This window comes from Phyllostomus discolor, chromosome 12 (genome assembly GCF_004126475.2).
Source record: "Phyllostomus discolor isolate MPI-MPIP mPhyDis1 chromosome 12, mPhyDis1.pri.v3, whole genome shotgun sequence".
Lineage (NCBI taxonomy): Eukaryota > Metazoa > Chordata > Mammalia > Chiroptera > Phyllostomidae > Phyllostomus > Phyllostomus discolor.
Genome location: NC_040914.2, coordinates 51,210,564 through 51,235,593, shown reverse-complemented (window position 1 = coordinate 51,235,593; position 25,030 = coordinate 51,210,564). Strand labels below are relative to the sequence as shown.

General features: G+C 45.0%; 1 protein-coding gene and 1 non-coding gene across 2 annotated transcripts in view; both read right to left on the bottom strand.

Moving 5' to 3' along the window:
* Window positions 1-25,030, bottom strand: part of FTO (FTO alpha-ketoglutarate dependent dioxygenase) — a 307,443-nt gene that overhangs the window by 278,374 nt on the left and 4,039 nt on the right. The window lies entirely within an intron of this gene.
* LOC114488472 lies at window positions 301-407 on the bottom strand. The gene has a single exon (XR_003683788.1). It is a non-coding gene; the product is annotated as a U6 spliceosomal RNA (small nuclear RNA).

The following is a 25,030-nucleotide window of genomic DNA, read 5'->3' as shown; positions in this document are numbered from 1 at the left end:
CTTCACCTGTAAAACAGAGATAATGATAAGACCCATTTCATAGGAATGACATGTATTAAATGTGATCAGGTGCTTAGAAAAGTGCTTTGCACAGAATTCGCACTATGTCCGTGCTGGCTATTTCTACTATGGCATCTACCCCGCAATGGACTAGCTGCATTTTTTTAATGTTTCATTGTTTATCCAGTTGTCCCAATTTTCCCTCCGTCACCCTCCTCCACCCAGCGTGTCCCCCTTCCCCAATCAATCCCCATATCATTGCCCATGTCCATGGGTCCTTTATACATGTTCTTTGAGTGAAAAACTATGCATCGTCTCACAAATCTGCGTGTCATCCTTGCACAGGGGCCGTGCTAACCTTCTCCGAACCATTCCCATTTTCACGTACGTGCTGCCGACGCGAGCACTAGCTCCATTTCGTAAGGTGAGAAACTGAGGCTCCGGGAAACTGTTCCTTACCCAGCTGGCGAGAGGCAGGGACTTTTGTCCGTGTGGCTTCAAAGGCGACGCTGTTTACGCTCAGCCCTACGCTGCCCCCTGAGCTGCCGACTCAACCATCGGCTGCAAGAATCACACAGAATTCTCAAACTGCCACTGTTCCCCCAAGAAGAGCAGCCTTGTTTTTGCCTTGATTTCTGAGAGCACAGAAACAAAGAGGGTGGCCGACCTGTCACGCTCTGCGGTGAGCTGAGTCCCTCTGTTAGCTCGTTCCTACTCACTGCACACAGACTCGGCTCCCCACCATTCAAAGCACTTGAGCTATGATTTTGCAACTATGACCAACCTACTGGCCAGGAAGCCCTCTGGGCGCAGGGACTGCCCCTCCCATGCACAGCAGTTACCTTCCACTGTCAATTCATACCAAGCACGTACACAAAACACTTGAACACCCGCCTCCCCCGATGTGCTACTGGCCACGCAACCCGAGCTGTACACATTCCGGATTTGCACTCGGGTGGCCCACCTAACCCTTCTATTCCAGGAGAAGGGAGCTGTCGTTTTGGAAGCATCCAAGAGTCCTACACCGCCCAGGAATGCCTCTGCCTCTCACATTCTGCACGGAGGGTTCATAACGCGCAGAACAGGATGCACCACGCTAGGAATACAGATTACTTCCCTTAACGAATAAGAGACTGACTCCCTCATTCATACAAGACCTAAATAATAGACCAGAAACCCAGAACCTGCAGTTGTGGTACTAGCCAGCCTTTCTACCACCTGCAAATGATGTTAACGCATGCAAATCTTCACGTCTTAAGGAGAAAGGAATGGTCTGGCGGGGAACTTCACTGTTACATTTGACCAGGTAACACTACTAAATCGAGAAATGCATTTTTAGTATTTTTCCACCCTGTACACGTTTTTTTAAAAATAGCTTGTCATGGGGTGATGCAAATGGAGTTAAATTTCCAAAAATACCTTCAATTGGTAGACTCTGTGTGCTTATACCATGTGGAGTAAGTACTGTTTTTGTCGTTTTGTTGTTAATGCTGTTGATGTATTCTCTACCTTATTTCTAACCAATGTTCCACTAATGTACAATCCTTTTATTCTGGCTACACTAAGTTACATTTTCAGCTATAAAACTCTAGAGGAAATCCTCATGTAACAGCCTTTATAATGACTCGGGAGCGTTGCCATGGCAGATGACACAAACTCCAACCTTTTTCTGAGACACCTGGAAGTATGTTTCATATTTTTAATGTTATCTCCACACAATTCATATTTCAAGATAAGAGATGAGTGACCGTCTTAAAAAAGACTTCAATTATACACCAAACATCTCAGAATAACTGCAACTTTTTCCAAGAGTTCTCAGATTCTGTCCTCAAATCCAAGTCATTAAAGGCAGAGAACGGAGGGAAAAATCCTCCTTTGTTGAAGAGTGGGCAATTGTCTCATTTTCCACGCTGGCACCGCCTCAGAGACTATAAACAACGCTACAGGTAGCCCTGTATTCGGTTCACCTCTGGAGAAAAGTCAGCCAAACCACGTGCGAGATCTTGGCCCTAAATAAACGCAGGTGAAATTAAAAACGGACCGAAAGAGGAGCGCCCTCTAGGGTCCGAGCTTGCAGGACTCTGCGGTAGACTGGTAGGGGGTTGTGGCTGAAGACCTTTCCGGTCCTCGTTTCTCTCTTAGGGAAGCCACACTCCTTGTGTTGTCCTTTCTTGTCTTCCTCACTTCTTCCTTCCACTGCCCCGTGGACATCAGGAGGCAGAAACGTCAACCCTTTCCACGGGTAAACAGGAATCTGCTGGCTTTTTTTTTTTTTAATGCCTGCTGCTGTTAGGAGAGTCGACAGTGCAGTCTGCCTCGGGCACCTCTCTGTCCACCCTTGCCAGGCAGGTCATTTCCCTTTTATCAGGAAGAAGAGGAGGTCACCGCAGGTTAGTGCGCATTGACACCACTGCTGATAAAAGCAAGATAAGTCTTTGCCCTTAAGGTGCCTTACCCTCTACCTGGTCCAAAACGGATACATCCAGCCCTGGTCAGTGTGGCTCGGTTCGCTGGAGCATCATCCCATAACCAAAAGGTTGCAGGTTCAATTCCTGGTCAGGGCACACGTCTAGGTTGCGGGTTTGATCCCTGCTCCTGGCGTGTATGGCAGGCCACCGAGCATTGCTACATGTTTCTGTCTCTCCCTTCCTCTCTCTCTAAAAGCATTGAAAACATGTCCTTGGGCAAGGATTTAAAAAAACAAAAACAAAAGCAAAAAGAAGACACTTCAGAGTTCCTACACTGGGCTTGGAGCCGGAGTGTGGACTGACGCCACACGCCTCAACCACACAGACCTTCACCAGGTAACAGGACAGTTGTCGGGCCCAGTAGAGCGGCCCAACTCGGGTGACTCCTCTCTCCTCGGGCCAGCCAGATGGTTCCTCTAAGGAGGCCACAACGAATCAGGATGTTGGCCTCTCAAATAAACAGCAGAGGCATGAACGGGGGCCATTTCGAACCACATGTCTGAAAATAGCACTGAGGAACCTAAGAGCTTTCAAATTTTTTAAGTTGTAAGTCGTTAATCTGAACGAAATCTTACCCCAAAATATAAACATATAAAGTACATACAGAGAAACCAAGCGATCCTCAGGGCCCTGGCTCCTGTACCAGGGACCCCGGGGTTCTAGGACTACTCGGGACAGTGAGCAAATCGGGGCACCCAGGCCGACATGCCTGTTGAGAGAAGGGCAAAACTGGAGATGGCGCTGTTCTTTCTTTCATCCCGTCCTTCTTTTTTCTCTTAAACGCCATTACTGAACCCTCCCCTGGGTCACCTCTTACGTGGAAAATCCCCGTGGCTCAACAAGAACCAGCGAATGAACCCTTAAATGAGCGGAGCGACAAATCAATGTTTCTCTCTCTCTCGCTCTCTCTCTCCCTTCCTCTCCTTCTCTAAAATGAATTAAAAATAAAATAAAATCCCCGTAACTTACAGGTAATCTAAGAAATACTCCATAAAACCAGGCATTTTTTACAACCTACCTTGCCAAAGATTTATATGCCTTTTTCAGAAGGCGATTTGGCAATATGCATTAAAGAGCCTTTTAAAAACAGTCCTCTATTTTGTTCTATTTCTGGGAATGTAGTCCTAAAAAAATAAATAATACACCTGAAGATGCCTGAACTGGTTCGTCTCAGCACTACTTATGCTAATAAAAGTGGAATAAATTGAATGCTCAACAATTGGGAACTGTTTAAATAAATCATTATATTCATAATATGATGGGTATACTGTGCTTTGACGCTAAAATACTTCTAATATAATAAAAAATGCAAAAACAAAATCATGACCACTCCGCATGGCATCTGGAAAATGCAAAGATAAAGAGGTGGATATATAAATTACAAAATTCACTTATTTATTGCATTGGAATCTGAAATGTAACACTACCTTCCTCGGCAAGAGACCCATAACAGGTTGGACTATTTAAAAAGTCAACGAGTTCATCTGGCAGTAACTTGCTCACTCGCACTATATCCTGGTGTTATTCCGATTACTGGGAAGTTGATACAATGTTTCCATTTTCCACTATGTACCTGTCCCACCGCCCGTCCCTTTCAACACGATGCTGGTGGCTTGAGGAGGCAGGACTAAAGGGAGAAGTCCCACTGGCGATAACGGAATTTTCTCACTGGAGCTCTTCAGAAAGCATATTCCCACCCCGGTTACATCCCAACTCCACGGCAAATCAGCCCCTGCATATTTCCGTAGTTTATGCCACGACGGGTGACAGTTTGTCAAGTGTCTGTTTTGTGCCAGACTCAGAAAACACAAGACGCGAATGAAAACTGGGTGCCTGTCTTCGGAGGGGCTCACAGACTGGTCGATAAGTGGCTACACAGGCCCCGGGAGGCGAAAGCTAAGGAGGCGGAGGAAACAAGGTGGGAGGTCCCTGAAAAGGCGGCTCTGGGGGCTGCTGTTGAGAGACGGGTGGGCCCCACTGCCCTCCAGCAGGAGGCTCAGGTGTGCCGGTGCGGGAATGATGGGGGGCGAGGGGAGTAGAGCCCCAGGTAGTAAGAGAAACTGCTACAGTAGGAACTACATATGGCAAGCCCGGGGGTCCGAATGTTAACATACAGCCAGTGGCGAACCTCTGAGAAATTGTAACCCATGGGGGGACGTGGCCACTGGACATTTTTAAAGAACTTGGTGGAAGGAAACCGTGGCTGACAGCTGAAGGGGACAGAAAGAGCCCGATGCAGGGCTGGCGTGATGACGGAAGAAGGAAAGGCATTAGGACAGAGGCCAGGACTTGGTGACCCGCTGGGTCAGGACCCACGGGATCACGTAGGTCCTAGGGAGGACCCACCGCTTCCACAAAGGCGAGCACTTTTCCAAACCGATGCCTTTCGTCACCCACACGTTAGTGTTCCTATCGGCGCACTTGAAGGAACACAGACCGAGGGGTCGCCTGAGTCATGCGTGGTGACACAGCCGAAAATGGCAGAAGGACAACCAAAATTCGGGTCCCTGGGTCCCAGTCCGCCCCACTCCACAATGCCAGAAGCAAACCAAGTTCAGTTACCAGACCTGTTCAAATACCTCAAGAATATTGTTGCGCTTTCCTTTATCCTTCTCCCCTTCGGGATGCTTCTTAATTCAGAGTTTCAAATGTACAGGAAAAGATGGCTTTCCTGGCCTTATTTTTCCGTATCTGATGAAAAATGCACTGCCTATGACCGACCTCTGACGTTTCCAAGACTTGATCACGCCCGTTAAACTCCCTGTGTTTAAATTTTTTACCATAAAAAAAAGATGTCTTAAATGAGAGAAGAATCGCGCACTACCTCTTCGTGGCTTGCTTTCGCTTCAAATTCCTGCTCCGCACATCCCGTGCACTGACCTCTCCCAACCTTGGCGACATCCCAGAAAGACCGGAGTAAACGTTTCATCCCGCCAGCTCACCCCAGGTGCCACCGGGCTAGGTCGAGTCCCTTCGCTGGGTGGCAGGAGCTGATAGACCATGAGAGGCAGGCCTGAGAGCTGACAGGCGGAGCCACCCAGATCGCCACGGTGCTCTCTGAGACTCAGACCACAGGGGACAGCGGTTCACTTTTCTCACCATGGCAACAGATTCCACCTCTTGGCCCCTTGAAAGTCATCTGCATATATTTCACCCAAAAGGAAAAAAAAAATGGAAAGCGAGAGAAAGAGAAAGAGAAAGAGAAAGAAAAGAAGAGGAACAAACTTCCCTCTTGACGGAAGATACACTCAGCCCTCGGATTTTGCATGCACGTTGGATCACGCCGTTGACAGCCCTGGACGTTAAGTAATATGGACTGCTGCACAGAGGCCTCGGACCGTGATGGAACCCGATGGCAGGCTCCCTTTGACAGCCAGATAATGACAAGCACGTTGCAGGCCAGCGCCCGTCATTCGCCGGCGTCTCCAACCTGCTCCAGCCGCTGCACGGCGACTAAGCGGAGGGTCAGAGGTTAAGCTCCGAGAAGCCGGCGATGAAGGGCAAACTGTCATGCACCGCTGCCTATGGCGAAGCAGCAAGGAGTGGCTGTCTCCTCCAGAACATGCAAAACGGTCTCGCTCTGTCCGGGCAGAGACACATCTGAAGGTCCTAAATGAGACCACTGCCAATTCACGAAGCTGCACACTGACAGCATGCCATTCGAGCTGTCTCCGACTTGGCTTTTTTTTCCCCTATTTCAAATCACAAATGCATGCAAAGTGTACAGTTCAGCATAACTCTGCAGCCATGCTTTTAAGCATGCTATGCTTTCTGACACCTATGCAGCCTCAGATACACACACGTTCTCAGATCTTAAAAAGGGGGGGAAATGCAAAATTAATTTATTCTTCTTCAGGGAGTTTCTACTAAGTATACGATGAAAAACAGCACAGGAGAACCCAGGTGCAGTTTTTAAGGAAAGTTCGTGTCTACAATAAAAAGGAATCATTTCATCTTAATATTAGCATATTGCTTTGACAGCATGGGAATATGACGGCACGTATAATTTATTTAAGGAACACAGTATAATTTTAAGTACACAGTAATTAATTAATGCATTCTATCAGATTTTTCTGAGTTTGTTCACAAAAGGTTCAGAGTTTAGCGTATGACACAAATACGTCCATCTATAATTCTAAGTTGGAAACTGTATTCCTTTTTCGTGTAGTGGAATTACGTGACCCCCACTCAGATGTGTGTGTTGACATATATTAACAAAGAGATTTCTTCTTTATCTTTATTGAGTAACAAGAAATATCTCCTCTTATTTAGAAGCCACATGATTATCACAAAAAGCGACTGGCTAGGATCAAGCATCAAGTTGGACAGATCTTCTTATATCCTTTTCACCAACAATGGGCTTTCTGTCCGCAAACGGAGCCATAAGTAGCCCTCATCAGAGGCAGCCTTTAGTGGTATGAACTTGAAAATGAACCTTACACAAAGGTGTTGGTCTGTATCAACTGCAGCACTAGTCACCCCTTAAGCCCTGATCACTATCACCGGCCCTTCCTTAAGTAAGTCTGGGGAGAGGAGATAACCTATCAACGATAAGGAGCAAAGCTCAGACACCCCATTATTACAGCTCGTACTGAGAGAGGTCCGCTAATTGCCCTGTGCTCTGGCAAAAAGAACGCAGCTAGTTTCTCACAGAGAGCTGCAGAGAACCAAACACAAGTGATTTTCAGTGCCCTGTGAGCAGGCATCAGGCGAAGACAGAGATGATGGTGATCAACCCAGGTGACTGTGCGTAGTTCTGATCTAGAAAAATGTCTTAAGCCACAAGCACCTATTCACATTCTACCGAGACAGCCCCTTAACCTCGCCGTTCAAAACAAAGTACTGATAACTAAGTGAGCGTTCTGCAGTACAAGAGACTTGATAAGAATTTGAATATGAAATGGCTTCTCTTCCCCGAAGGATAATTTTAGGAGGAAAATTCCTTACTTCGTACTCAGGTGTAAACGGTACACAAAATCACAGAGACTGAATTCCAAGACGGGGAATTCTTCCCTAAATCCTTTCATTGGAGAGCTGGGCTGCACCTCCAGGTTTAATGTGAGCTGACACGGGGCGAGTAAAAAGCAGCACTCCTGAGGACGCCACAGAGCCAGCCTGATGCCGCCTGATGCTTTTGAGGGACAATACAGAACAAGAGTCCAAATGACTTCAAACACAGATTAGCTCACGAATCAATCACAGATTCATGATGGACAACAGAAGTAAGCCAAGAATTCAGAAGAGGCAGCTCAGATCCCAAGACAAACTTGACGAAGATAAAAGTCCAACGCTCGAAGGATTGAAATATCAACCAGGTTTAAGCTCACAGGGAAAAGAGCATGTCATGTTTGCTGCTGCTGTCAATCCCACATTCAGAAGCCTGGGCTCATGTCCCTCCTGCTCTGTGACTCTGTGTGACAGGGTCCCTGCTTCCTCCTCTCATGCAGGTGGCCTGCAGCAGGGGCTGGCTGGACACCGACCTGTGGTCATGAAACCCACCCTTTCCTTTATGTCCCCTCTTCCAATGTCTCCCTGCGGGGAAAGGGGGGACAGCCATTGGCAGGAGTAAGATAGGTAGGCACGTCTCAGGTTGGATACAGTGAGCATGACAGCTTTCCCGTGCACATTCAAGAGGGAGGGCTAGACCTCATGTCCTCTCGCTCTACACCAGAACCTAGTAGATTCCCAATCAACGTCTGAGGAATGAATCAATAAAGGATTTCCCCAGTACTCGTCATCCAACTCTGAACTGGGCTGATGGACAAAGGAATACACCAAAATGGCATTTCTATAGAGAGAAATACATTTGATTCATGCCCTCAAGGGATCGGGGGGGACAACTGCTGTGCTCTGTTTTCCCCATGCCACCCACTGTCACCCCCTCCCGCTTTTCTGCATCCCCCAGATTGCAGCATCGGGAAGTCTGGAAATAGTCTGTCCAGAAAACGTCCGGCCGCAGTTCACGTAATGAGGACGGCGTGCATGACATGGATGTCACCTGGCAGCCAAGGAGAGCGGAGTGGAGTGTGCACACTTGAACAATGACCACTTCACTGTCCTCGTCAGCGGGGGTGGAAGACGCCGTGGAGTGAGCATGTGCTCTGCGTGGCCGTCGCATTCAAAATGACTGAGTGAGTAGAGCACCGAATCTGTATCAAATGTTGCATTAGCCTTGAATATTCCTGCGCAGAAACTATTTGGAAGATTCAGGAGGCTGCAGCTATGGGCAACTGGTGATTGGCAGCTTCATCAGAACAATGCACCCACTCATGCATCATGTCTCGTGCAGAGTGTTTTGGCAAAAGATCAAATCAACTAGGTGACCCAGCCCCTCTACAGCACAGATTGGGTGTTCTGCGACTTCTGGCTTTTCCTAAAACTGAAATCACCTTGGAAAGGGAAGAGATTTCAGATCACTGATGAGATTCAGGAAAATACGATGGGGCAGCTGATGGCAATTGGGAAAACTGTGTGTGGCCCCAAGGTGCCTGCTTTGAAGCGGACAGAGCTGTCATTGTCCTGTGTACCATGTTTCTTCTATCTTCTTCAATAAATGTCTTTATTTTTCATATTGATTGGCTGGATACTTTCTGGACAGACCCTTTTATATTTATCTCACACACACACACACACAGTTCAGCAAGATTATAAAAAATACCCGTTGCTGGATTCAGTCTAATTAGTGACTCCGGCCGGTTCAGCGCTCCACGGATTAGCAGGGGTGAGCGGGCAAGGCTCCCACAAGTAGGAGGAGGGCTGGAGAGCATGGCCTCGGCACCAGGTCCTGGCATTTGCTCCAGGAGCTGATAGCAGCCCAGGGTCCCCTCCTTAGCCCTGGACCAAGGTGGCTCTCCCTCTTCTCACCACGTGCCTTTGCGTCAGGTCCTCAGGGATGTGAGGACACAGCATCTAACTTTGTTTTTCTTCTGTGAGTGAAAGCAAGAGCCTACACGCTTAGAGCTTAAATAACCTCAGAAACTGCTACATGCTCACGGCGGTGGGGGGCGGGGGAAAAGGCCATTAGAAGGGTTGCTCTTCTCCACGCCTGATTCTGTGTGACCACATGCCCCACGGAAGGCCCTCGGTGTCTGCGACCGCTGGTCTGGAAGTGGGAGCTCACGCAGGCGGGCGGCCCCGCGTCCCCCTTCCAGCTGCACAAAAGCCACACACACTCATTTTACCACATTCATCGTGCACCGCGGCGTTCAGTGCCAGGGGTGCCCGTTGCCTCCGGGTCATGAAATAATACTAAAAACTTTATAATCACTCATTGATTTAGTTTTCAGCATACTATATCATTTGAATCCAATGGGAGCATAAAGAGCTATTTGTGAGGTCAGCCACGGTACGGACAGATGCTGACACGCTATTGATGGCGAGCTGGAAAGAAATTGCTAAATACAGCAGATCAATACCTCGTTTCACCGTTACAGCCTTCTGCGGACATAAAATATATATCTTTACAGCTACAAAAATAATAATAATGAAAGTGGGAGATAAATGCTTCCCTCAAGGTAAACTATTTGATTAGCTGAGGGCAAAGGTGACAGCGGCAGTTACACTAAAGTAACTTTATAGTCTTAAATAAAAACAGGAGGAAGAGCAGCAGATGAAACGGCAGAATGAATCGGGAGACTGCGGCGGTTCGGATATAACTCTTCTAAATCGCACCGGAGCAGGGAAAGGACCCCCGAAATCGGAGATTGTCTTGCAGCCCGCAAGCGAGGCTGCCTGAGGTCCACTCTGCCAGACGGTATTGGACCAAAGCAGTTCTAAAAACAAATGTTTGCTCTCGGTGGTGGAGGGCAAATCAAGAGCTGAAGATAAAGAAACGCTCTGTAAGGAAAACAACAACCCAGCTTTCAGTCTCTATAGGCCTGCGTTTGACCACAAATACTAAGAGTCAAGCACATCTAGCCCTGACTGGTATGGCTCAGTCCGTTGGGCGCTATCCTGCAAAGCAAAAGGTCCCTGGTTCGATTCCCGGCCAGGGCACATGAGCCTGAGCTGCGGGTTTGGTCCCAGTCAGGGTGCATGCAAAGGGTCACCAGTCAATGTTTCTCTCCCTCTCTTTCTCCCTCCCGTCCTCTCTCTCTAAAAATAAATAAATAAACAACATCTATTTTTTTAAAAGAGTCAACCATATCTTTAGCACCTTGCTAGAGGTATAAACTAAATTTATCACATGGTTCTTGGCCAGAGGGAGCTCATAATCTCCCTAGGGAAAAGACGATGACATTAAATAGCTGTCAGCTGTGACAAAATGCCAGCTCTAATATGACCAAATGGCGAAGACATACTTACCACACATGAGCAAATGTCCCATGCACATGCTCTCTGCTGTTGCCACACGTTTTGACAGAAGAGGTAAGGTCAGTAACCAAAGAGGTAAAAGCAATAATCCTCACAAGCTTCATGAAAGAGAAGGAACTTGAGACAATTCCTCAGGGATCGGTGAATCTAATACGACATCACCAAATTCGTTTTCATGTCTTTGAGATGCAACTATGTTTGTCAATCCCCATAGTTTCAGCTTAAAAAAAAGAAAAACAACCTACAATTTACCCACCAATCATCTAAGATATACAGCCCCACAGAAGTCTTTAAAAGCAGCTTGAAGGGTATCTTTGTTTTCAAAAAGTCGTGCCTACTTTTTCCAGCTGCAATGAACTGTTTTAAAAAAATGGGGGCGGGGGCTGGGTGGAGGAGGGCCATGGGAGGGAAAGTGGGGGACACCTATAATGGTGTCAACAGGAAAAGGGGAGTGGCACTCACATGCTCCGTGAGGAGCCACAACACCCTGAAATATCCGTGGCTATATGATGTCCTTCAGTGACTGCTGTTCTAAAGGAGAATATTTAATAATTACACAGAAAAATACTACCGCTCTGCATTTGGATGGTGTCCAGCAATTTAAACACATCCTGTTAAACTAAGACTGACTCATCAGAGGATACTCGGTCTCTCCAAGGGATATGGGAAACCTTAAGTAATGTACACAGTATCACTCTTCCACAGCAACAGACAAAGTAAATTAAAAATAAAAATAAACCAGCCCTGGCTGGTGTGGCTCAGTGGATGGAGCACTGGCCTGTGAATCAAAGGGTCGCTGGTTCAATTCCCAGTCAGGGCACCTGCCTAGGTTGCAGGCCAGGTCCTCAGTAGGGGGCAAAGGAGAGGCAACCACACATTGACGATTTCCCACTCTTTCTCCCTCCCCTGCCCTCTCTAAAATAAATAAATAAACTTTTAAAAAATAAATAAATAAACCTCAGTGCAAGGGAAACGATGACATTGCAGTGTAACTGTAACCGAAAGGGAGGAGATGTCCATGTATTTCTTTTTCCTCCAAATATGCACTTTTGAAAAAGACTGCTCTGAGACTTATGAAAATGGAAAACAATTTTTATCCATTGTATAATTTGTTATCAATTGATGAAAATTATACTAGCTTTTTAGTCTGTGTTCCGAGAAGGGACTCTGTCTGTCTCCAGCTTTTCTTCCGCCGAGGAAATGGGAGTGGACGGAAAGGGCTGAGTCCTCTGGCCCCACACACCCCTCTCCTAGCTGGGCGTGGGGGCACCTTTCCAGGTTTCCCCAAGTGAACGAGGAGATTTTTTTAGAACAGTGAACTAGAAATTCCGTGGTTGGGTCCAGGGCTCCTAGGTCTCGGGATACTTAAGGATCACTCGGGAATCAGCGTTTGAAAAGTGAGTCTCATCCCTGGCTGGCGTAGCTCAGTGGATGGAGCACGGGCTGGGAACTAAAGTGTCCCAGGTTCGATTCCCAGCCAGGGCACATGCCTGGGTTGCAGGCCATGACCCCCAGCAACCACACATTGATGTCTCTCTCCCTCTCTCTCTCGCTCTCTCTCTCGCCCACTCTCTAGCCCTCTCTCGCGCCCCCGCCCTCTCTCTCTTTCCCTTCCCTCTCTAAAAATAAATAAATAAAATCTTTAAGAAAAAAAAAAGAAAAGTGAGTCTCAGCACGTTCAGCCAACAAATGTGTACTGTTTATCCGTCACCAAGGTTCTGGGCTAGATATTTCAGAGGACACAAGATATACATATAGATCTATAAATATATATTTTTAATAGTTTCTGATCGTTTCTATATTGGGGAATAGGACAGGTGGATGGAGCGGTAGACGGGACAATAGTAAAAGCCTTCTATTGCATATACTTATACCTACTTGTATATAACATGTTTATTATTCACAATTCTTTTACGTTCACTCTCTTTCGATATCTCAGATGAAGCAGGGAGGGGAGTGGATGATCACCCCCACGTTACAGCTGAAGAAGCAAGACAGGCATGGAGGGACAAGGATCAGAGAAGACCTAGTTGGTGGGAGGTACAGTCCCAGAAGTTCAGCCCCCGAACTACGGCGAAGTACTCCTTCCCGGCAGCCGCTGCCAGCTCTACTGAAGAGCCCTAGCAACAAACAAACAACACAAAAACAAAACACACTCCTGGAAACGAAGGACAAACTGATGGTGGCCAGAGGGGCGGAGGCATGGGTGAAAAGGCCAAGGGGACTGTAGCCAGTAACAGTGTGACAGCTTTGCATGGTGACAGACAGTTCCTAGACTTAGTGTGCTGATGGCACGGCATGGCATATAAATGTCGGGACGCCATGTTGCACACTGAACCTAATAAAATACTGTACTCGACCTACACCTTGATAATAATCTTTAAAGAAGCGTGGATCTATGCAGCACAGTGAAAACTTTGGACTTGGTTAATCCCTGGGTGGGATGGGTGGGTGGGCGGGATCGATATCCATTCAAGAAAAATTGTTTCCTGCCCATTGTGTTCAAGACTCTGTATGCACTGGAGTATAAAGATAAATAGTCTGTGTGACTCAGGAGGGGAGAAAGACATTAACCAAAACCCATTGCAATACCGAGTGGTAAGCCCTCCAAACGCACACACAAATTGCTGTAGGAACACAGAAGATAGATTATGTGTAAGAGTTTGCAATGCTTTCCGTACTTAGAAAGAACAGAAATAAATGAACTAAATATTCATCTCAGGAATTTCGTAAAATAAAAGCAGAAGAAGTTTAAGCTCAACAAAAGGAAACAATAAAGACAAAAGTAGAAACCAGTGAGTCAGCATAAACAAATTTTAACAACTAGTTTTTTTTAAATGAATACACAGACCACACAGGCAAATATAATCCACTCTTGAACAGAACACATGAACACAGAAAGCTCTAATTAGAAAGGAGGTGTAAAAGGTGAATGCGGGAGTTTTCAAATTATAAAACTCTGCCTTAGTAAAGCAGAGAATATTACGTTCAACGCCGTGCCAATGAATTTGAAACCTTGACTTCTGAGAAAACTTCATGACCAAAATTTACTCAAGAAGAAGAAGACTAAATAAAACAATAGCTACAAAAGAGAAAAACCATCTTCCCCAACATCACGCGAAGGGTTTTTACAGGGAATTTAGTTCAAACTTCCGAGGGACAAATAATTACGATGCTCTGAAAACCGCTCTAGCTTACAGGGGGAAAATGATGCCATTTGTTTTATGACACAGGCTCAATTAGGATACCAAAGCTTGTCAGAGGAGCACAAAAAGAAATGTTTGTCAGTATGTAACAGGGTGCAACCAAGAGGGGGGACCCCAAATAGGAATTTGGAATGGAGTCCAGAACTCAGGGTATCCAGGAAATATTAGGATGTCCTCACCGCCCCCACCCCCCACAGGTGTGGGTTGGGGGAAGGGACAAATGGAGCAGGGCCATTGAGAGCTGTTTTGCATAGCAACAGCTTTGCAGCTAACCTCTGGGGTGGTCATTTAACACATCTATAACCTTTAGCTGGTTGCATAGGTATGTTACATAGCTGTGGTCATGCTCTGAACCAGGGAAATGGAAGTAACTCTCCCACCCCACCCCAAGATGCAACTGGGGGGCAGGTCCCCTGAGTTACAGCACCTGCATGGGAGCCTGGAGAAGACTGGCTCCATGATATAGGGGCCACACCTGCCCAGACTCACGATGGCAGCCCAGTAAAGCTGGAAGGATAGGAGAGTGCTGGCAGGTGTAACTGATTGTGGGAGGAGTCGGAAATGGGGCTGCAGAGGAAGACTGGCGTGGGGATTTAAACCCAGACACGGCAGCCATTGGGAGGCAGAACTACTCGGCTTTGGTAGAGTGGAGACTCCTGCAGCCATTGTGCAGAGAGGACCACGAGGCTTTGCCAGAGTGGGGACCCCCGCAGCTTCAGAAGGGGGAACCATCACCTGGCTTTAGCAGAGATCCTGGCAACACAGCTGATGGTGCCGGGAACCGAGGGAAGCCTACCAGCTGAGACGGATTACTGGGAAGAACCGGGGGCTGCCTGAGCCACGGACTTCTATTTCTTTCCCTGAGATACGGTACCCCGGACTGGGCAAAGGGGGAAGGAAGGACTGTGTGTGTCTCTGGGTGTTTTAAGGGACTTTGGGATTTTGATGGAGACATTAGGTCACTACTTTAAGTCTGTACAGCATTAAATAAACATTTCCTTTCCTTTTCACAAATCTCTGGCATTGAGAGACGTCTTTCCTCTGGCGGCGGACATAACGAACCTGGGGGGTTCCTTTCGGTAGTAGTATATCGCCCTTAGTTCCCCCCTTGTCGTTCTGTAACAAGTATTTTCACCCATTGTACCTCCCTGTACTGCTGGCTTATCCTCACCAGCCCAAAGAGCTTTATTAAGTCACCAAGCATAGCTGGAATTGCAACCAGAGCATGTATGCGAAACACGACTCATTGGAGATGCAGGTCCACCCCTGGGGACCCCGCCCTGCAGCCGCTCTGACGGTCACCACTACAGATCCACCTTGCTTTCCCGACCCACCTGCAGCAAGGCTGGATGCGGTGCTCCATTAAAAGGCCGATGCAATGTGACTGAACAGGACTTATCCCAAGGAATCGATGTCAGAAAACACATTAATAGATTATATGCTACCAGTAGGAGTAAAGACACAACCCTCTAAGTATATGTCAAAAATAGTCAATAAAAACTCAACCTCAGTCCCTAGGTAAAAACGTAAATTAAGAATCAAAAATCATTGCCAACAACTATCGTCCTGAATACTCGAATCCCCGATTATGACTATTAAAGACATGACTATCTGCTGTCACCACTGAAGAGTCTAAACAACGTGACATGGCAGCAGGGAGAAGGGGAGGGGACAATGTAATTACTGAAAAAGAAAAGACCCTATTACACCTGCAAATGATTGAATTATCCACCTAACACGCACCTAGAAAACCCAAGAAAATCTACCAAGAAGTGTTAGAATGCTAACGATGCATTCTATAGTGTGGCCAATTACAAAAACAATATATACACAAAGTTTTCCCCTGTACCACTTAAAAAATATAATTTAGCAATATCCCATTTTCAATAGCAAATATGTAAAATACCCCAAAATATATCCAAAAGGTGACAACTAGTACCTAACTGAATAAAAGTACAACATTTTCCGAAGGTCATAAAAGAAAGCTTAAATAAATGTGCAAAACATTATTGAATGAAAAAAATTATTTACCATAAATACTTCAGTTCTTTCCCAATTAAGTTATAAATGTAGTGCAATAACAACTAAAACACCAAAGGGTTGGTGGAATATACAGGAGACCTTGAAAAAACATTTATTTTAAGTTTATCTGGAAAAAAATGTTAAGTTGTCTTCTCAATGCAAGAGAAAAACCAGGAACTTAAAGAAAAAAAAATCATGAGGCTTATATTTCCAGACACTGGAAGGTACCATAAAACTCTGATAATTAAAATGGTGTGTCAAAAATAACAGATGAAACAAAAGAAAGAGAATAAAAAGCAGATCTGAGTATTCTGGCATTCAAATTAGTCAAAAAATACAGTGAGAAAACTAGTTAACCATTGGGAAGAAAAATACAGATAACTCCTCCATATCATACACCAACTAAATTCCAGACGCATAGCCCTGGCTGGCGTAGCTCAGTGGACTGAGCGCGGGCTGGGAACCAAAGTGTCCCAGGTTCGATTCCCAGTCAGGGTACATTCCTGGGTCGCAGGCCATAACCCCCAGCAACCGCACATTGATGTTTCTCTCTCTCTCTCTCTCTCTCTCTATCTCCCTCCCTTCCCTCCCTAAAAATAAATAAAAATAAAAAATAAATAAATAAATCTTTAAAAAAAAATTCCAGACGCATTAAAGAGTTACAGGAAAAAAATTAAAACATAAAATAACTGGAATATGTAGGTGGGAAAACTTCCCCCATGTGTACATAAAGGAAAACTTCTGAATAACAAAAATACAAAAGGAAAAGACAAGCAATAAACAAACTAGGAAAAATAGTTCCATCGTACAATTAACAAATAATAATATCCCTAAACTATGACGTGTTCTCTTACAAATCAACAAGAAAAGATACACATACATTAGCAAAATGAACAAAGGCTATATAACAAATCAATCACAGTAGAATTACATTTGGCCAAGAAACACGGCAGGAGGAAATTTAACCATATACCTAGGAATTAAGAAAATACAAATTCGTTTGACGATGAGCTCCTACTTCATCTCTTCCATCCCGACAAATGTTTTTATGTTACTATGACTCCCAGGGTGGAAGAGGGTGCACTGAATAGGCACCCTGCTCCTCACAGTGGAGACTGGCACCAACTCCCTGGGAGGCATCTGACAACGCAAACCAAAGATCTTTACAAATGTTAGTCCGACAATTCGCCTTCTTTGAATTGACCCAGTGGAAAATACCAGAGATTGTGCACAGAGATTTATGTGCAAGAATGGTCACTGAAGGGTAATTTGTAACAACACGAAAAAAAAAACTATATGATGAAATACTATATAATTGTAACAACATGAAAAAATATTCACAATAAAGACCCAGGAACAAAATAGATGCATTATGATTCCAATTGTTTAAAATATATCCTATATAAATATGTATCAAATACCGTACTTTTCATACTATAATACACACTTTCCCCCCAAAATTTGGGAGGAAAATGGGGATGCATCTTATAGTCTGAATGTGGCTTACCTAGCTCATTGGGCAGAGGGTTGGCGGTGGTGCAGGGTCACAGGTTATTAAATATTTTACCACATTTTTTTATTCAAAATTTTTTTTTCTTATTTTCCTCCTCTAAAACTTAGGTGCATCTTATGGTCAGGTGTGTCTTATAGTCCTAAAAATATGTTATATTTTAGATGAAGTTGGGATCATGCTGTATACATTATGCACTTAACAGGTATAATAATAATACTCTAAGAAATATACCAGTAGGTATACTAGGTAACACAGTGATTATCCCTGGGGGATTATAGGAGACCGTTTTTCTTCCTTCTTGGTACTTATCTACATGTTTAAATTTTTCTAAAATAACAAATTATTAGGGAATCAGAAAAAATAGTTTAAATAAGCCAGCAACTATCCTTATATTTAATACTAAAATATTGCTTAATACCCTTAATACTAGAATAATTCTTAATGCTATCATTAACACAAGTGATACTAGAATACTGATATATGCACACTGCTATTCTAAATGCTTTATGTGCATTGAATCACTTAACCGTCACAACTATTATTATCCCCATTTTATAGAAGACTGAGGCCCGAGGACACTAGGTGACTCGCCCGAGATCTCTCAGCCAGTAAGCGGGGAGCTTCGGGGAAAACAGGCAGCATGGCTCCCACTGCCAGAACATAAACCATCAAACCAGCACTATCCCCTCCCTTCAAAGCGGGCTCCAGGGAGAACTACACATGCCCAAAGATGTGGTCCCTGATCCAGACATTTTTAGAAGTCCTTCCTCTGTCTCCAGGGGGCAGTAAACTCGTCTCCCGTGGGGGAAATAAGGAGCTTTCTTTCAAACAGCTAGGAGTCATTCACCTGCTAGTCTGAAAGCACAACTGAACAGCACGATTCTGCTTTTGGTAATAAGGCAAGAAAAATGGAAGACCTGAGTTCACTACCATGCCCATTAAGTGGTATCTGCTCCCAGGAACTACATTCACAAGTGGATTTTTAAAAAGATTTTATTTATTTATTTTTTAGAGAGGGAAGGGAAGAAGAAAGAGAGATAGAGAGAAACATCAATGTGCGGTTGCTGGGGGTCATGGCCTGCAACCCAGGCATGTACCCTGACTGGGAATCGAACCTGCGATACTTTGGTTCTCAGCCCGCACTCAATTCATTGAGCTACACCAGCCAGGGCCACAAGTGGATTTTAACATTTACCATACTGCGTTCTTGTAATTATTCATTTGCATGCCTGTCTTCCTACTGAGCTGAGGTCCTCAAGGGCAAAGACTGTATCTTATTCACCCTTGAGCCTCCAGCCCCTACCTCCATTTCTGGCTTACAGAGAGGGCTCACTATTTCTGAATGGACTGTACGGAGAACTCCACACGAAAACTTTAAGCAATGACAATATATTATAATAAAAAAAATACATTGCCAAATATATATTTTGAGTCTGTGTACAAATAAATGTAGAATATATGTGGAGACAATCATGAAGAAAAATGGACATGTTAAGGAGTCATTCCTAAAATTCTGAATATTGAGAAAGATACAACTCGGGTTTTAACAGGTCTTCTTATAACATAATACGCAGCTGCAGTGATCTCTCATGGAACACAAGGTTGGGAGGGGGGGCCGGCGCGTGGATTCGCCTCATTGTCTAAAAAGCAATCTACTGAACCAAGGATGCAGAAATAACCATAAACTTTCGGAGACAATGATGCACAAACCCATCTGCTACACAGAAGACACCAGGATGCATCCCGCCTATGGGTTCAATCGACAAAGCACAACCCGGTGCCTGAAACATAAATCAAAGAACCTTACATTCCCTGGGACTCATTGACAGTGGCTACCTGCAAATTTCTGATACGTGCAAGATGGGCCTATCTTTATTTACAGCACGAGCCCCAGACCGAATGTAAAACAAGATGCTTAATAAATCCAGAGGCCCATAAAACACCAGCATAACTCAGACAGCAAGACAGACACTCACTCCTTAATTAAGTGGGTGATGTTCTGTTTAAAACAAAAAGACAACCCTTGGCTATAGCGAAGATTGAGCGCTCCGTGTTGCGAGGGAGACGCCACCCATTCTCGGGGCAGAGGCTCTAAATCATGAAAAATAAACCATCTAATAGTCTGTTTTCAATAGCTAAGTAGACAGTCAGGACGCAGACGGCTCTGGATGAACACATTTTCAGTTATAACGAGTAATTTTACAGAGGATTAGTATCTTGATGGTCTGATCAATATGAGGCATGGCTGCTATTACAGATGAAGAGAAAATTGCCCCTCTGGTAATAAAGTGTGCGTGTGTTCGTTCTCCTTCATTTGCCGAGTCCATTACTGTAATGGTTCCAGCATTAACAGCTGGGGCAACTTAAGCAGCAGGGGTCTGATGAATTTAAAAGCTGGCCGCTCTGGCCACTCCGCCTCCCCTGCCTCTCGGTCTGGTCTGCGGGGGCGGCTCCGCCCGCCTGGCTGGTTCCGCGACAAGGATCATGTTTTATGAGAACAATGACGGCGATTTCCCAATTATCGTCTCATTAATAGCGCTCCCGGCCAATGCTGTGACTAAAACAAAAATCGCTCGCAGCATATTGGCTGCTGACTCGGCGGAAAAATGGCACGCGGTTTCGCGCAACAGCGAGATTGACGTGACAACCGCTGCCGTCCACACGCGCGCTGTAATGTTTGAATTTGTTTGCCGGGCGCCCTTCTCAAGCAAAAAAAAAAAAAAAAAAAAAAAGGCAGAACATTCATGCTGACGGGGAAAAAATAAATAAATTCATCAGCAAAATTTTCCATCTCTGTTTTCAAAACACGGCAAACTGGGAAAGAGCGACAAGACGGATGCAGTCCAGGGACACAGAAAATCCATGGGCGCGGAGCCTTACCCCTTCATCACGCCCCATCCACCTGAGTGAGTCAAGGTGCCACATCAGCCCGCTTGATATTATTATTATTATTATTATTATTATTATTATTATTATTAGAGAAATGCTGGCCCTTGAGGCCCAGCCTTGGATGGTCCACCCACTAAATGCAGGTGCCAAAAGGCATACTTAGGCCTCACGCAGAAATCGGAGCTCTGAGTCCTCCCACTACAAACACTTACGAAAACACTCGTGTGCTGGCGACCGACGCCCTCCTCAGACCAGACGCAACATGAGTGGGTCCTTCAGAGTGAGTTTTCTCCTCGGTTGCTACCAGCTGTAAAGGTCTCAGCTGCCACCTATCCGCTGGGCGGTTCTTGACCTAAAGGAAGGCATCCCCGCTTCGCCCAAAACTACGGAGCAAATAACTGATGGGCGTGGCCACCCGACAGAGGCTTGCAGCACAAACAAAGACGCAAGCCGACAGCACGGACACAGGGGGCTCACCTCTCATACTCAGTGCTGGTCTTGTCCAGAAACACTGTGTCGAGGACAAATGGTCAGAGTCAAGTGCCTGCCAACACAGATCTCAACCTGCACAACCTGACCCAACCCAGCAGTCCCCAAGGCTCCTCCCAGCTCACACTGGAAAATCACCTGGTGGGAAAAAGTTGTAAAATAATACCAAGTCGGTTCATGTCAGAGAAAGTTCAAGTGAATGGCGTTGAACAGAACTCTGAATTTTACTCTACACAGTGCCTTCGTTTAAGGTTCCAAAAGTACCATGCCAACCACAAAGTCCTTCTCTTCCAGAAGTCACAAAGCCACGCTTTAAATGTAAAAGCCACCATAATAAACTAACCACAACAAAACAAACTAAGCCCAGAGGAGCAAACTGGCATTTTAAATTTGAAAGAGAAGAGTGGAGAACAATTGTTGGCAGTTGCCAGAGCCTGTGCTAAAGAGTCCCGTTTCACAAAATTAATACCTAGGTCTAAAGTATGTTAAGCAATTTACAATCACAGAGTATTTAACCCTTTTCCATGATTTGTTTCAGGTTCCCGTTCCGTCTCCCACTCGTAGAAAACCTAACGACAAATCACAGGTGGTGCTTCTGGCCAGTCACTGGTTTGATAAATATTTCTGGACTATTCACTCTGTTCCTGGCACACTGTCATTTAAGCGCCCGGGACAGAACGGTGAACTACCAAACCAAAAGGACACAGGCTCTACTCTCCTGAAGCACGCCATCCACTGAGCTCAGCCACCATAAATCCAGCTGGCAGCCGGGAGCCCGTGTGGTCCCCATGAACAGCCAGCCTGTCACAGGTAACAGATGCTGCAGACAGACCCGCGACCACATTCGATCTTTCTCCAAAAGATAATAAATGTCTCTCACGTGCAAGACACTCAGTGAGGTCCACTAGGGAGATGGAAGGATTAAGGAGACAGCGAGGCCGACTTCGACGAAGCCGATGGTTGTTTCAAGGGTCCGAGTGTTGTTACGCGTGTTCTAAAAAATGTTTCAGACGTTTTCCAAGTGGCAAATTTCATTTGCAAAACCGACAAGAGGATTAAGAAACAGACTGAGAAATACTAGAAAGTACCAAAAATTCACTATTACTCATTAGTTTACTTCATTTTATTTTTTTAAGATTTTTTTAAAATTCTATTTATTGATTTTAGAGAGAGAGGGAGAGATTTGTTGTTCCACTTACTGATGTATTCATTGGTTGCTTCTTGTATATGCCCTGACCAGGGATTGAACCTGCAGTACAGGGATGATGCTCTAACCAACTGATCTTAATTCATTTTCTTTTTTTTTAAGATTATATATATTTATTTTTAGAGAGAAGGGCAGGGAAGGGGAAAGAGAGGGAGGACAACATGTGCAAGAGAAACATCATTCGGTTGCCTCTCATACCCCACAACTAGGTACCTGGCCGGCAACCCAGGCACCTGCCCTGACCAGGAATCGAACCTGCGACCTTCCAGTTTACAGGCCAGCACTCAACCCACTGAGCCACACCAGCCAGGGCAAGCTTAATATAATTTTCAATGAAGATATTTAAAGTGATTTGGAAACTACCAACAAATAAACCTTTCTCCCTAGAGAAGGCAATCAAAACCACTAAATGGTGATTCTTGCCTGACCTATACCCTGAAAGAAAGATCAAGAAAAAGATAAACTTGGAAGGGGGAGGGAAGAGTACAATCCATGAGGGGAAGTTTCGGTGCTTGTCAAGTCCCCTGGTCATTGGCCCACCACCCCAAATGCCTTGGATTCAGCTCCCAGAAGTAAATCTGGCCACTCCCATGGAACTCTCCTACAGGGACTTCCCCTCAGCCGGGCGTGGGTGCTGGGCGGGGCGGTCAGCCGTGGCAGCTCGCCAGGGTGTCCCCGCCTGCCCTCCGCTGGACAGAGCGTCTCGCCTATAGGAGACCCCCACTTGGTGCGGATTGGAAGGGCTCCCTGGCCTGCCTGGAGGGCAAAGCGCAGTGCCCTCCCAGCCTGTTTCATTGGGCACTTAGGAAGAAAGGCCAGCAGGCCAGCCCCTGTGGCCACTTTAACTGGTGTGCCATTCCTGTTTGGGGTGTAGGGTCGTTGGGGGGACACTTTCAGTTTGAGTGTCAGGGAGTCTGGGCAGGGCCTGCCTCTGGGACTCTGGATTCGGGGCCCAACCTAGGTTTAACTCTGGAGGGTCAAGAAGCACTTGCAAGGCAACCCAAGACATCTTCAGGGGACATCTCCAGGCGGGCTGCCTGGCATCAGGAAACCCTGGGTCCCTGACAGCATCTTCAGTGGGCCAGAGGTTATGGAATCAGTGTCCACCACCCTTGAATTCCTGTCCCACAGTTGCCGGATTTTGTTGTGTGTGTGCACGGCTGCATTTGCCTTAAATATGTAAACATGCCAGCTACGGAAAACTCAAATTTGATCCCCAAATGCAACCCCTGGAGGTGCATTCTCCAGGAGGAGACCAAGGACCCCAAAGAGACTTCCGTGATGTCCGACTTTCTGTAGGACTTAATTGGTCTGGGGATTTCCCCTCTTGGCTGTCCTAGGGGAACAGGCTTTGAGAGGTTCTCCTGGTAACTTTGGTCACACTTGAAGTTTGCTTTGCCTTGGCAGGGGTGTCCAATCTTTTGGGCCACACCGGAAGAAGAGTTGTTTGGGGGCAACGTTAAATATATTGTGACACATAATCACAAGGAAATCTCATAATATTTTAAGTAAATTTACGATTCTGTGTTGGGCCACATTCATAGCCATCCTGGGCCACATGCCCCAGATTGAGAACCAGCTACTAGATGTGGTTAATGAATAGAAACTAATGTTGTTTTGTTTGTTTGTTTTCTGTACCTGTGTCATGGCTAAAGGGATTTTAAAACGAAGCTTTCATGTCTCTGGTTCTGTCCGTCTGTATGTGTGTACGTTTGTCCACCTCCAGAAGAAAATCCTGAAATTGTTTTCTTTGAAAACAGCTCTGCTTATTTGAATTAAGCACTTAATCATTAATTCAACATCCTTTTCAGGACTACATGATCTAGGAAATAACACGAGGACTGATTTAATTGTTGTAGCTCTTATCGGGGTTTACAAAAATAAGTTTATGGCTACCTCTGTTACCTACTTCTTTGGCTTTTTAATACAGAGAAACTAAAGATGTTTGGAGCTGTTAACAAAGATGTCTTATGCTGTATTAAGGAAATACATGTTTCCAAGAATTATGAAATATTTTGCCAAGAGCCTGTATTTCTAGAGGTTATAAAATTATTCACAAATTTGAGGTTTGGTTGTCACTAAAATTAAGGTTTCTAAGGGTTAAAAACTCAGAATAAAAAAAAATAGAAAAGGAGACTTTGCTTTTTATGTAATAAGCTGGCTAAAATTAAGTTGTTATGATAACGGCTTTTTTAAATTAAGTTTCAGTGTCAATAGTGTATTTACATAAAGCCAAAACTTAATGTTGTGTCTTCTGTATTACTGGTATGCTTTTAATAAGAAATTCTAAAAGAAGACAAAGGTATCCTCCTTACCATCAGGTCTTTAATTACTCAAGTCCATTGAATCACCTTATTAGAAAAACTAAAATTTTGCTTTAACACCTCTTTGACTTTCTGCATTCGCTAGCAACAATCTGTGATTGCCACTTTGACTAAGCGAACAACTTTAAAGTATTGTTATCTACAATTTTACTTGGAAAATGTTTTAAAACTGTTGCTATGTTTCACAAACTCCCTAAGATTCAAAGTTTAAGGAGAGCCATTTTCTTGACCTGTGACATTTTTAAGAGCTTCAGAGTTTCTCAGAAGGACCCCTGTCACACCTCCATGACTCGTTTTCTCTTGATAAAAGGGGGAAGTTAAAATAAGTAGGCCTATTTGGTATGCTAAAATTACAGAGGAAACATCATCAAACATAATGTTTGATTACAGTGTTTGATTATATTTCGCATAGGATGTATATTTTTGGTAGTAGAGGGTATGGGAAATAGACATACACTCTTACTGAATGTCTTTAGATAAGGAAGAATACAAAAGACATATGTTTTATTGGTAAAGAAAGAAATAGAAAAATAATTTTTCCTAGAATAAAATGACTGTTTCAAACTGAGGAAAGATGGACAAAAACGGGAAGATCTACG